Here is a 12016-nt window from a genome sequence, read left to right as displayed (position 1 = left end):
TCTTTTTCTCTCTAGCCGTACTGACAGCCTGTATCGCTGCACTTCTTTCTGGTCACCCTCATCCAGATCAGTTTTTAAACGCTCAGCTCTGCTGTCACTTCCTGGACCAGAAAACTTGAGGGGCAAGCCCCTTCCCCACTGTCTGAGGGCTAAAGCCCCAACTCTTGCACCTCTAAGGCATGGTGCCCCAAGACCTAGCCCCTGGCCCCTTTCACAACCATTCTCTCACCCCCCTGTATATGTTTCATGCTTCATTTGTTCAACGTGCAAATATTTGTTGAGCCCCATGTGCCAGGAATTGTGCCGGCTACTCAAGACATAGTTGCATACATGCCCAGAAACCAAGTGTGTTTTGAGAGCTCGAGGAGTTTGGGGGCTCTGAGGAGGGGCACAGTATTGAGAGGGACTGGGCTGCGGCCAGCTCTCCGCTCACTGGTTTCCTGTTTACTATTAACAGCTGCCCATCCCGCCTAGCGCACAAACGCCCAACAAACCTTGGTATGTTTTCAGACTGGCAGCTCAATTGTAACCGTGAAGCAGGCAACTCTTTGCCTCCAGCTGCCTTGAAAATCTGCAGAGGAACCCCTTTTAATCCGTCCCTCTGTACCCCCTTCACTCCCCAACTTCTGCCTTCCTCTTCCTTCTTGGAGGACATATGGCCTCATGAAGTTTTTGTTTGCTTGCAAGGGGAAAAAAATCCAGCTTCAATGTGGAGGGTTTTTCCTTAAAAAAAATTTTTTTTATTAAGCATCAAGAGACATAGCAATCTGCTTGCAGATACTGTACGTGCATAATTAATAAAATCTCATTATTTATTTATAAAGAGACACGAGGAACTGGAGAATTAGGGCTATCCCCATTATATATGAAGAGAGGGAGAGAAAAAGTGGGAGAAAGAGGCAAATACTTTCTGAACGTTAGATCTTTCTGAAGAAGTGAAATTCAATATACAATGAATAAATAGGCATCTACTCCTCATCGAAGTGGCACTCCATGCCCAGAAGGCATCAGACAGCAGAAACCTGGTTCAGGGAGCTTAAGAAAGGAGCGGGACCAACTCGATGCTTGCAGTGCAGGCTCTGGGTAGTTGGCAGGGAGCAGGAGGCATGGTGGAGGGACTGGAGGTGGGGAAAAGTGGGTGTGTGGGGGAAGGCTTGGAAGCCAATCAGGGGCTTCTAAATGAGGGGGAGTTGGGAAGAGAATTCCTGCTAAGTGGGAAAGGGGCCACAGTCACCCTGTGGGCACCACATTAACAATCCAGATGCAGGCTTGAGGGAAGCCCTTGGCTTCTCTCGTCCATTATAAGGCAGGTAACATTAACTGCGGAGGAGGGGGGACTAGAGATTTCTAAATGCCAGCTCTGCCCTTGGACCTCTGCATGCCAGATGCCCGGCCAGGACCGCCAATATCAATAACCCAACTTATTATATAACAGCGTCCCCGCGGCCAGCCAGGCAAGGGTCAGAGCCTCCCCTCCCAGGCTTCATGAGTTCGGGTGGACCTTCGCTCTTGTGCGCGCTCTCTCTCCCTCCCTCTCTCATTTTTTCTTGAGAGAAGCTTTAAAATAGAAAACAGGCTTGTGCAAGAACCAACCCCACAGAATGGGGTGGTTTGGAGGGATTTTTCCCCCACCTCCCTCCAGTACAGGCAACTCAAGCAGCGGAACGCTCGGCCTTCCCCAGGCGGTGGGCTCCGGGAGGGGGGCGGGGAGAAGGGCTGGGGAGGGGGTCGGCTTGGGCAGCAGCCCCCGCAGGGTTACCCGGGCGCGTGCAGGGAAACGTCTCAGCAATTCCAGCGCCGGAGCGGAGCGCGCGGGGGGGTCGGGGGGCGCGCGGCGCGGGGCACCTTGAAACCGCCGGCGGCTGCGCGCTGATTGGCCGAGCCGCCGCCTCGGCGTTCCAGCCAGGCGCCCCTCCCCCCGCGCCGTCCACCCCGGAAGGAATTTCCTCCTCTGGCGGCCGCTATTGTTGTCCGCCTTCGCTGTTTGGGTCGGATCGCGTAACCATAGTATCCAAACTGTGTCCGCGCGGGGCCCCAGCTTGGGACCCCTGTGCCCCCAGCCCACCCCCCCTACACTTTCTTTGCAGCCTACTTATCGTGACTTCATCGGACTCCGGGGAGCAGGGGAGGGGGGATGAGGCGGGGGGAGCTGGCCCACTTCTGGCGGCCCTTACTTCGAGATGTTTTCAATTATAATCTTTAAAAAAGTCTGTTTTGTGGGTTCGGGGCTTTTAAATTCTTCCTACCCCCCCCATCAAATCGTTGGATCAAACTCGAATGGGGTTTTCTCTCCGTTTCCCCTTTACTGTCTTCACTCCAGCCCCTGACTTTGCTGTTCACGGTTGGGGGTGGGGTGACTTCACAGCAGGAGTCAACCCCCAAACCCAACCCCCTAAATCCCGGCGGTGTCCCGGTCCCTGGGCCTGGGCTTGAACTGGGGAAGGCGAGGCTGGTACTGGAGTCAGGAACATCGGACCCTGCAACCTCCACTCTCCGCTCCGGAGCACTTCCTGGCAGGGTTCGGGGATCCCTGGAGGTGGATCTGGGAGAGGAGGTGCGGGGTGGATGCCGGCCAAATATCGGGCGGGGGGAGGCGAGTAAAAGGAGTAAGGGGGTGACGGGGAAGCAGCTGACAGATTCTTGGAAAAACAAGACCCCTCGCCCCTCAAATTTCTCCTTCGGATCTGAGCACAGACGTACTAGTCCGCGCGAGCAGCTCGGTCCCAATATTTGCTCCCCACTCCGTCAAAAAATGAAAAAACGAAACTCCCCCCCTCCCGCCCTTTGCGAAGTGTATTCTAATGGGAGAGATGGGAGAGCCAGCAGCTAGTCCGCACCGGGCGGGCTGCGCGCGGCGCGGGAGCCCCAGTTGCTGAGGCCCGCAGCTGGGGGCGGTGTGTGTGCAGGGGGTGTCAAACATTCCCAGAACTCAAGTATTCTCCCGGCGCCGGTTGGGGCGGGGGCAGCGGCGGCAGTGGCCCAAGTTCGGGGCAACACTGCCCCCTAGGGGCCGCCTTCAGAGGTTTGCAGCCAGGGCGACGAGGGGCCTTGAGATTTGAGTTTCTGGGCCGGGGCTGCAGTGATCCCCTGGTCGCCCCGTGACAGGATGGAGGAGGGCTTCCAAGCGCCAGTTTTTAGGGCTGAGGGGATGTGGTGGTGGGGTTCATATGTTTGCTCTAGAATTTAAAATTTTGTCAGGCAGTTGGGTGCATCCTACATGATTGGTGGATCTAGTTTCTTCAATGTGCAGTTAGACAAACTGAGGCCCAGAGAGGCGTCTTGCTCAGGGCAAGGACATGAGGTTTGAGCCCTGTCCTTCTGGGGTCCCGTGGCTTTTTTGGATTCACAAAGTCCGTTTTCATTCCTGATCTCAGTGGCTCCTTGTCAGAGAGGCATCACCATTGGGCATTTTACAACGAAAAATCACGAGTTGTCTTGACTTGATCAGTCACACAGCTTAGTGAGGACTCAAGTCCCCTGTCTTTCAGTTCAGCCTTCTATACCATGAGGACTTCAGGGGACTTGAACTGTAGGCTGAGCTAGCCTGCCCTTTCATTCTGGGGTGCCTAAGGCTAGGGTGGGGGTGCCTGCTCCAGGCTGAGGGGGTCCAACAGAAAGGTGTGGGTCTGCTGAAACCTTGGTTCTGGGCCCCTACACTGCTACTGTTTCTGGGTCTCGGTTTCCCCATCTCTAAAATGGAGGAGTGGGCAAGAGGGCGGGAAGTCAGCTTGTGTCTCCAGTGCTTGGTGGCACTATACTGCTCCTCCTCCTCCTTTGTCTGTCATGCCCTCTCTCCTGCCCCACCCTGTTCTCTGTTGGGGTTGACCCAGCATTTTCCTCTGCCTGCCTTTCCTCCCTCCCTGCAGGGCTTCTGCCCCCGCCCCGCCCCTGCCCTCCTGGCCTGCACAGAGCTGACTGCTGGAGGGAGAAGTAGGCAAGGAGCCAGCAGAGTGTCAAGTCAACCCCTTGGGAAAACGGTGGTGGTGGTGGTGGTGGTGGTGGGGGCTGCTGTCAGAGGCTATAGCTCGGTGCTGGCGGGGCAGGGTCCCTGGGGGTTATTTGTGTCCAAGGTAACTGGAGTCCAAGCTGGCTGCTAGCCTCCTTCCCCTCTCCCTAGAGAGGAGGGGGAATGCACTGGAAGTCCTTTCGATTCCTCCCTCTCTCTTCCTTACCACTCATGAGCAACCAGGTACAAAGTCTGGTTCTTTCTCCTCTTCAGTCTCTCTGCAGTCATTCTCTTCTTCCCACCCTTCAGTCACCACCCTAGTCTGCTAGCCTGCTGGTCTCCTGGGGGGTCTAATGGCCCCTCTGATCCTTCCTTCATACTGTCCTCTACACCCGAGCTTTCTGAATCACAAAGCACATCCTCCCTTGCTTCAGTCACTGCCCTGCCTTCCATTGCTCTCAGGATCAACCCTTCTTCTCTACCTCATTTTGGGACTTTCTTTGACATATCCTCTGTGTCCTAGTGACACTGCATGTGACCTCTGGAGCCTACCCTGCTCCTTGGGTCCTGCCAGGCCTTAAAGACATTGACGCAAACAAAACCCATCCATCCCTGCAGGGAGCTTACAGAACAGGGCAGAGACAACCAGCAGGGTCATATAATGGTTGTTGACAGAATGGGGTCTTGAGAGGAACCTCACCCAGCCTGGAAGGGAAATCGGGGAAGGCTCCCCGAAGGAGGTGATATTTGTGCTGAATCCCAGGGATAATTAGGAACTGGGCAGATACACAGAGGTAAATGGGGAAGACAGTCAAGGGAGAGAGAATGACATGAGCAGGCAATAACATGGGCAGGTACAAGTCATGAGAGAGCATGAACCTTAAGGAAACCTAGAGACAGTGTAGCTGAACTGTAAGGGGAGAGGACAGTGAGAAGACATGTGGCTGGAGAAGGAGCCAGGTAGAAGTGGTCCTTGTGTGCTGGCCTAAGAAGCTGGGATTGCCATGTATGAGCCCCGGGGAACCCTGGGAGGATGCTGAGCCCTGGGCTGATCTGCATTTTGGGACACCTTCCCTCTTGCAGCCAGGCCCTGGCAATGTAGAAATGACTATTTTTATTTACTCAGTCTACCTTCTTATTCTCTTTCCATAAAGGATCTGAAAGACTCTGAAGAAAAATCAGATGTGATTCTTGCTTTCAAGGTGCTGGTATGCTGGGGTACATAAAGAATACACTGGGTCAAGCAGAATGAAAAAAGCACAGCAAGGACTTTCTAAAATACACACTAAGTCTCCCTGTTCATCCCTGCTTTAAACCTCTTTATTGGCTCCGTGGTGCCCTCAGTGGCAAGCCCTTCTCCTTTTGTGTGGCATTCAAGGCCTTTCTGGCCTGCCCTGCTGGCCTCTCTGACTTATCTCAGCTGCACCATTCACACTCCCTTTACTCCAGCCTATTGAATTATTTGTAGTTCCCCCAGTATACCACATTCCCTCCAACCATTAGATCTGTGCCCCATACTGTTTGTTCTGCCTGGAGTCTTATCCTCCAGCCCCCAGGCTGCTCGCCCTTTCTTCATTCAACTGTTGGCCTTTTCAAGATGCCGCTCAGGCATCACCCCTTCTAGGAAGCCCTGTTTGATCTCCAAAACTGGGCTGGGTTCCTTCTTTGAACTCCCATTGTCCCTCGTGCTTTCTTTTTATCATAGCACCCATTCTAGCATAGTTTAATAATCCAAAGGAGACTGGCAGCCTCCATCTCTGATTTACCCCTGGGTCTCCTGCAGGTCGTACATACCCAGGGCACAGAATAAATGCTCAGTTAAATTGTTGTTGTTGAAGACTGTGTGTAAGCTGCTTGTGGAGAATAATAGTAATAGACATTACTCTCTGCCTGCTGTGTGGCACTGCCATTTGAACTGCTGTCATTTCATAAACCTTTTCTGAGCGCTTATCCTATGTGGGCTCCAAAGACGCAAATGACAGTCTGCATTTGCTTCTAAGGACTCATAGTGCAGTGAGGGAAGCAGACCAGACGGAATAGAGTTATTCCAAAGATTAAATGAGGTGATACATATAAAGCCCTTCCCAACTGAGTCTCTGTCCCACTTTGGAGACAGAGTGGTCCTGGCTTTGGTAATGGAGGAAAAATCTATCGCTGCATCAAGGAATCCATACCAACCTTCTAGGGGAGGCAGCTCTGAACCTGGAAGGCCCCTTGTTTGAGCCTCCAAAAGGATGCCTGTGGCCAAATTTTAGGGCAAGGGGTCTTGGAGAACTTCTTAGCTTAGTTGTTAGATATTTGGGTGGAGGATGCAATTTCAAGAAAGGGGCAAGGAAGAGAGGAAGGGGGAAGATGGGAGAGAGGAAATAAGAGAGAGGGTAAGGTACGTAGAGTGAAGAGGCCTGGCCATAAACCTCTGCTATGAGCAGGGATATCTAATATTCAGTTTCGAGTCACTGGAGTTGCTCCTCTGTGTCCTTAAACCCCCTGCCAAGCCCACCACATCCTCATTTGCCTTGGGTGAGTTTTTGTGGAAATTGAGGAAGAGGTTGAATTTCTGTCAGTCTCATGGCTTGTAACAAAATTAGCACCCACAGGCCAGTGAGGTAGTCCAAAAATTGATCAAGTACAGGCATTTAGAATTAGAGATGATCATGGAAATGTAAGTCAGCCCCTGGGGAATTTGCAGAAGTGTGAAGTGTGGAGGAGTTAACTTACAAGGGTGAGCGAAGCATTTGAGGCGATCTTATTTAAATCTAAGTGGGTTTTGTAACAGATTGTATTTTCCAAAAATGGTTGCAGTAATATCTCCCATCCCATATGCTTCTCTTTCAATGTGACTCTGACACTCCTCCCATCAAATCAAGAGATGGGGTCTATGTGTCATCTCTGTGAGCACAGGTGAACCTTTATGACTGCCTTGACCAGCAGAGTGGCAGAAGCGACACTATTTATATGAGTAGGGTTAGGTCATAAAAATGCCAAGCATGTCTGCTTTGTTTTCTTGAAGAATTCATTGTGGTGGAAGCTGGCTGCCATGAGTGCCCTGACACAGCCATGCCGTGAGGAAGGCCAAACTCATTTACGTGGAGAGATCACATGGAGAAGTCCTGAGACCAAATGCGGAGAGGGGTGCTCAGCCATCCCCCGCTTGCTCAGCCCTCTGCTGTTCCCTCTCCAGCTGCTGACTGTGGAACCCTGAACCCAGCTATCCCCTTTCCAAATTCCTTACCCACAGAAGCCATGGGAGGGGAGAAAATGATGGTTGTCATTTTAAGCCATGAAGGTTTGATGTGATTTGTTACACAGCAGTAGATATTCTGAACACATTTATACTTATTTTACTATCAGTCTTCCCTGATAAACTATAGTTAGTTTTTGTTTTCAGTTCTATTTTCAGCACTTAACCTGGAATGTACTATTCTCTACAGATATTTGTTGTATAAATGAATGAAAGTTAACAGATCAGATCAATATGGTGTTGGGGAACAAAAGGGGTGGCGGGAGCCCAGAGGAGACTCCTAACTGAGCTTAGGAGGTCAGGAAGACTTCCTGGGGAAAGTGATGCTGGGCAGAGTGACACACAGGAATATCTTCCTCGTGTCTGGGTGCTAATTGTTTGGTCTTGGCCCAAAGGCTTCCTGTCCAATGGACCAATCCCCGTGTCCATTTTGGGGGTTCCCCTTCCCTCTCCTGTTCCAGCTCTTTTCTCTCTCTCTCACTGGGCCTGCAGGCTCTCTCCTCCTGCCTCCTCTGACTCGGAGTTTGGCTGGAGAAAATTAAGTCAATGGGGAGGGAGGAGTTGACAAATAGACGGTCTGGTAATTGAATTTTTTCTCTCTAGCCCTTTCTCCACCCCCCAGAGAGCAGGAGGAATTAGCTCTCTAGACAGTGGTTTTTCCTGCTAAGAAGCTCCTGTGTTTCATCCCTTCCCTGCCTAGACCAGCGAGGAGGAGGGGGGCAGGCAGGCAGGAGCCTTCTTAGGATCTTCTGGGCTAAGCCTTATGCAGAGGAGGAAACTGAGACCCGGTGAGGGGAGGATTTGCTACAGGTGCTAAGCAGGTTAGCATCTGAGCCAGGACTAGAAGGGAAAGGCCAAGGGACCAGCCCTTGCACTGTCCCTGGAAGGCAGGGGCTGGGAGGGATCTGGAGTGTAGCAGGGGCACAGGGGTGCAGGCTGCAGGAAACCTGGGGCTCCTGGGTCCCTGGCAAGAGGGAGCCCTTTATCATTGGTTGGAGTTTCCTTGGTTGGTAGGGTAGCCAGCCTGCTGGGCACTTATGAGGTGAGCCTGTTGCTCTGTAGGTTCAGCCACCCTGCAGAACCTGGCCACCCGGCAGGTCCTTTTTTGTGTACAGTACCCTCTAGGGGGACAAGGCGGGGCCGTTGTTGTTGTTGTGACCTTAGGCAGAGTGTTGACAGGGCTGGAATAACCAGGCTACAGCTCTAAATCTCACCATTCTGAAAAATGGGATGGCCTGGATCTCACAGAGCTGTGGTGAGTTATGGAGGGCACCGGCTCTGTAGGCCCTCCATCAATAGTGTCTGTTATTGCCTCATTGTCGAGTTGATGACACAGAAGCTTCAAAGAGGCCCTGGTCTAAGTAGAAAGCTAACAAGTGGCAGCACTAGGATTCAAACCCTGGGGGAACCTAAGCTCTCAAGCCCTCTCTACACACAGACACTGTTCAGCTCCATGGGAGAGGCAGATGTAGGATGGGGGTGCAAACCTGGCCCCTCAAGGTGAGAGGTAAAAGCCTGGCTCCACCGAGTAAAAGGAGGTGGGTGGATCCTGAGGTTGTCTGGGTTTCTAGCCCCCTCTCCAGGCCCAGCAGGGGGTAGGCACCTCGGGCCCTCCTCACTGAGCAGTGTGGCTGCTGGGCTCTGGGAGAGCTTGATTTATTAAGCTAATGTTCTAGCACATTTTCCCCCTCTGGTAATGAGCTGTTTCCACCAGGGGGTGTCTGCAGAGCAACTGTGGGCTTCAGGCAGCTCCCCCAGAGGGGCAGGGCTGGCTGGCGTCTGTCTGTTGGGGGCCAGGAGCGTCTGGCCACTCAGGGAGGAGTGAGGTTGGAAAGTCTGGGTTGAAAAATCACCCTCTGGTGGGGGAGGTGCTGCTGACTGGAGGCAGGAGGCGGGTCCTGCCCTGGGAGCGATTCCACATTTCTCCCCTTGGCATCCTGGCCCAGTTTCCCACCAACCTCAGGGGCCTGGGAGGGAACATTCTGGCTTGGTTTCTCCCCACCACACCCCACCCAAAATTCTGAGCTCGGCCTGCCTACTGTCTGCTTGTTATCCCCCAGAGCTGGCATTTCCGTGGCTTGATGTGACAGTTATGTCCTTTGCAGCCAGACAGATCTAGGTTCAAACCCCAGCTCAGCCACCTTCTAACTCTGTGACCTGGGCCAAGGGTGGGGTGATCCTCGACCTCTCTGGGCCTCAGTTTCCCATTTTAAAATGGGGATAAGAAGCCATATTTCTGGGGTTGTTCTGAGGGTCAGTGGTAATCCATGTGGAGCTCTGTACAGAGTGATAAATCCTGCCTTGACGGCTGGCCTGCTGACTTTGGGGCAGACCTATTGGGCCACATAACTGCAACTCATTCCACCCTGGCACGCCATGTGCACAGCAGAAGCACTGGACCCTGTAATCCTTAGATAGACCCCTCACATGCAGCAAATACCTCTAGCAGGCCCAGCACTTGCCGGCTGACAAGCCGGTATATCCCTGGCTTGTTCAGAGGCTTTATTTTCCTTACATGGGGCAAAGACAGTGCTTGGTATTTTGGCTTTAAAAAATTAAAGCCAAAATTCATTTTTTTCTTCACCAAACTTGAATTCCCCAGATCCTGGACTCTGTGTCAGATTAGGTGACCTGCTCAGTACTGAAACTGTATCACTCAATGTCCATTCTTTGTGTCTTTAGTTTTATTGCTTTTTTTTTTTCTTTAGCACATGCCTGGTACCCAGAAGGCATTCATCAAAGGGTATCTATCGCTGCTCTTCATATTGGAGATGATGCTGTCCCACTGGCCCCATCCCCTGGGAGGGAAAATGGGACGACTAGCATGGGTCTCTGGAGAGTGATAGTCCCTGATAGGGTGCATAAGGCATTCTCCTTCCCCAGGAGCCGTTACCCCGTTTTACAGAGGAGGGCGGTTGAGAGACTTACCCAGGCATCGAGGACATGGCGTGCCAGGGTGGAATGAGTAGCAGAGCAAAGACTGAAACCCAGTCTTCTGGACCTCCAAACCAGTGCTCCTTCCTCTCCTTACTAGAGGTCACTGAGGGAGTTTCCTGGTCTCCAACAGGTCCTCAGTACAAAGGCGAGTGCTCTCAAGCTTCTTTATTTCCTCCGGTTAACCAGCCTTGAGCTCTAGGTGAATCTGGAAGTTTGTGGACCCTTTTTAGGAAGGGCTAAGTTTTAGGAAGAGAGACATGGAGGGGCCTGGCCCACTGGGTACCTGTACCTGTTGTCTTGGTTTCTGCTCCTCACTGAATTCAGAACCTCCCTGCATCCCCCAAGAGAACTGAGCCACCCCAAAGCATGAATGAACAAGTAGGATGGACTGAAGGTTAAAGCAGAGATGGACGAGGGCATTTCTGTTCATGTTTTATAGGAAAGAGCCTAACAGAATCCGTGTTAGAGGTTCTGTTTGGCCGCCTGCCCTGGGGGAATCCTCTCGTCCTGCCCTCTCACACATTGTTCCCCCGGGGAGGTGGCGTCTCTCCCCGTCCCTCACTTCGCCAGCCTTTGTACAAGCTGTTCCCTTGACATTTTCTCTCCTCATGGCTGGTGCCTTTGAGCATTTAGTCCTCTCTCAGCCACCTCCTCAGAGAGGCCTTCCCTGACCGTTGATCAAGAGAAGTCCCCAGCCACCCCCATCACCTTCTCAGCTTCTGTTGTCTTTGCACTGTCGTCTGAAAAGACCTTGTATATTGCCTGTTCCCCTCTAGAATGGAAGCTCTGTGAGAGCAGGGACACTGGCTGCCTTATGCCAAGTACGCCCTGGGGAACACAGTGGTAATAATCCCTTTTTAGTTTCTTTCTTCTCAAATTCACCTGTGCCCTAGCTCCTGGCTTCAAATGTACACATCTAAATTTACTGCAGGACTCTAATTAACAGGGGCTTTATGTCAACAGCAGTCACTTTTCCTACGTTTTAACACTGGTTGGTGTTTGCCATTAATATATGCACTTTCCATATATTAACTTACTTAATCCTCGCATCACCCCCTGAGGTAGTGCTGTTATTATCAGATGCCCCTTTTACAGATGAGGAAACTAAAGCCAAAGGTCACTGGTCCATTTTTACACAGTTGGTAAGTAGCAAGGCTGCAGTTGACACTGAATGGTTGGTTCTGTGGAACTCCTACTTCTCTGGACAGCTTCTAGTGTGATGCTCTCGCGTGCCTCTCAGAGGGCAGCCTCCCTACCGCTTTGTGGAATGTGGACGAGCCCTTGGAACTTGCTCCCCCATATCCCTACTGCTCCCCAAATGGTTTTTCAGAGGACTTCTTCCAAACACGTATGTTTATTCCAAACTATAGATGTGAGAAGGAGTAGAATATGCCACCCTAAAATGTGCCATTTAGGCATGTGGATTATTTTAAGCTGAAGGCAATCAAGGCCCCACAAACTCAAGAAAACCCTCTACCTCTCCCGTAACTACCTAAAAGAATTTAGATAAAATGTCTGGCCTAGAAAGAGAGCTATAACCAGAGACAACGTTTACCTTTTCTCGTTCTTTAGCTCAGGGTGGTATATAAGCCTCAACTGCCCGACTTGCGCATATCTTCCAAGTGCCCTCATATCTTCGGGGCTCCTGTATATTTGAAATTAAATTTGTTTTTTTTTTTTTCCTCTTGTTAATCCGTCTTACATCAGTCAATCTGAGTATCAGACCAGCCAAAGGAATCTAGAAGTAAAGGAAAAATTTTCCTCTCCTACACATGTTTGGATGAACAAAATTTCCTCCATCTTTTACACATTTAACAGAAAGCAGTATAAAAAGGAAAGGACAACATTTAAAGGAGCCTGGAGCCTTTCCTGGAACCGGGCGGAACTGGGTC

The 12016-nt window shown here is 51.5% G+C and overlaps 1 pseudogene; it reads right to left on the bottom strand.

The window, feature by feature from the left end:
• The window catches only part of LOC105299001, a 23358-nt pseudogene extending 13226 nt beyond the window's left edge, over window positions 1-10132 (bottom strand).
• Between the last annotated feature and the right edge of the window lie 1884 nt (window positions 10133-12016).

Source organism: Pteropus vampyrus, unplaced genomic scaffold, assembly GCF_000151845.1.
Source record: "Pteropus vampyrus isolate Shadow unplaced genomic scaffold, Pvam_2.0 Scaffold170, whole genome shotgun sequence".
In the NCBI taxonomy this organism is placed as follows: domain Eukaryota; kingdom Metazoa; phylum Chordata; class Mammalia; order Chiroptera; family Pteropodidae; genus Pteropus; species Pteropus vampyrus.
This window is presented reverse-complemented; position numbering and strand designations above follow the sequence as displayed.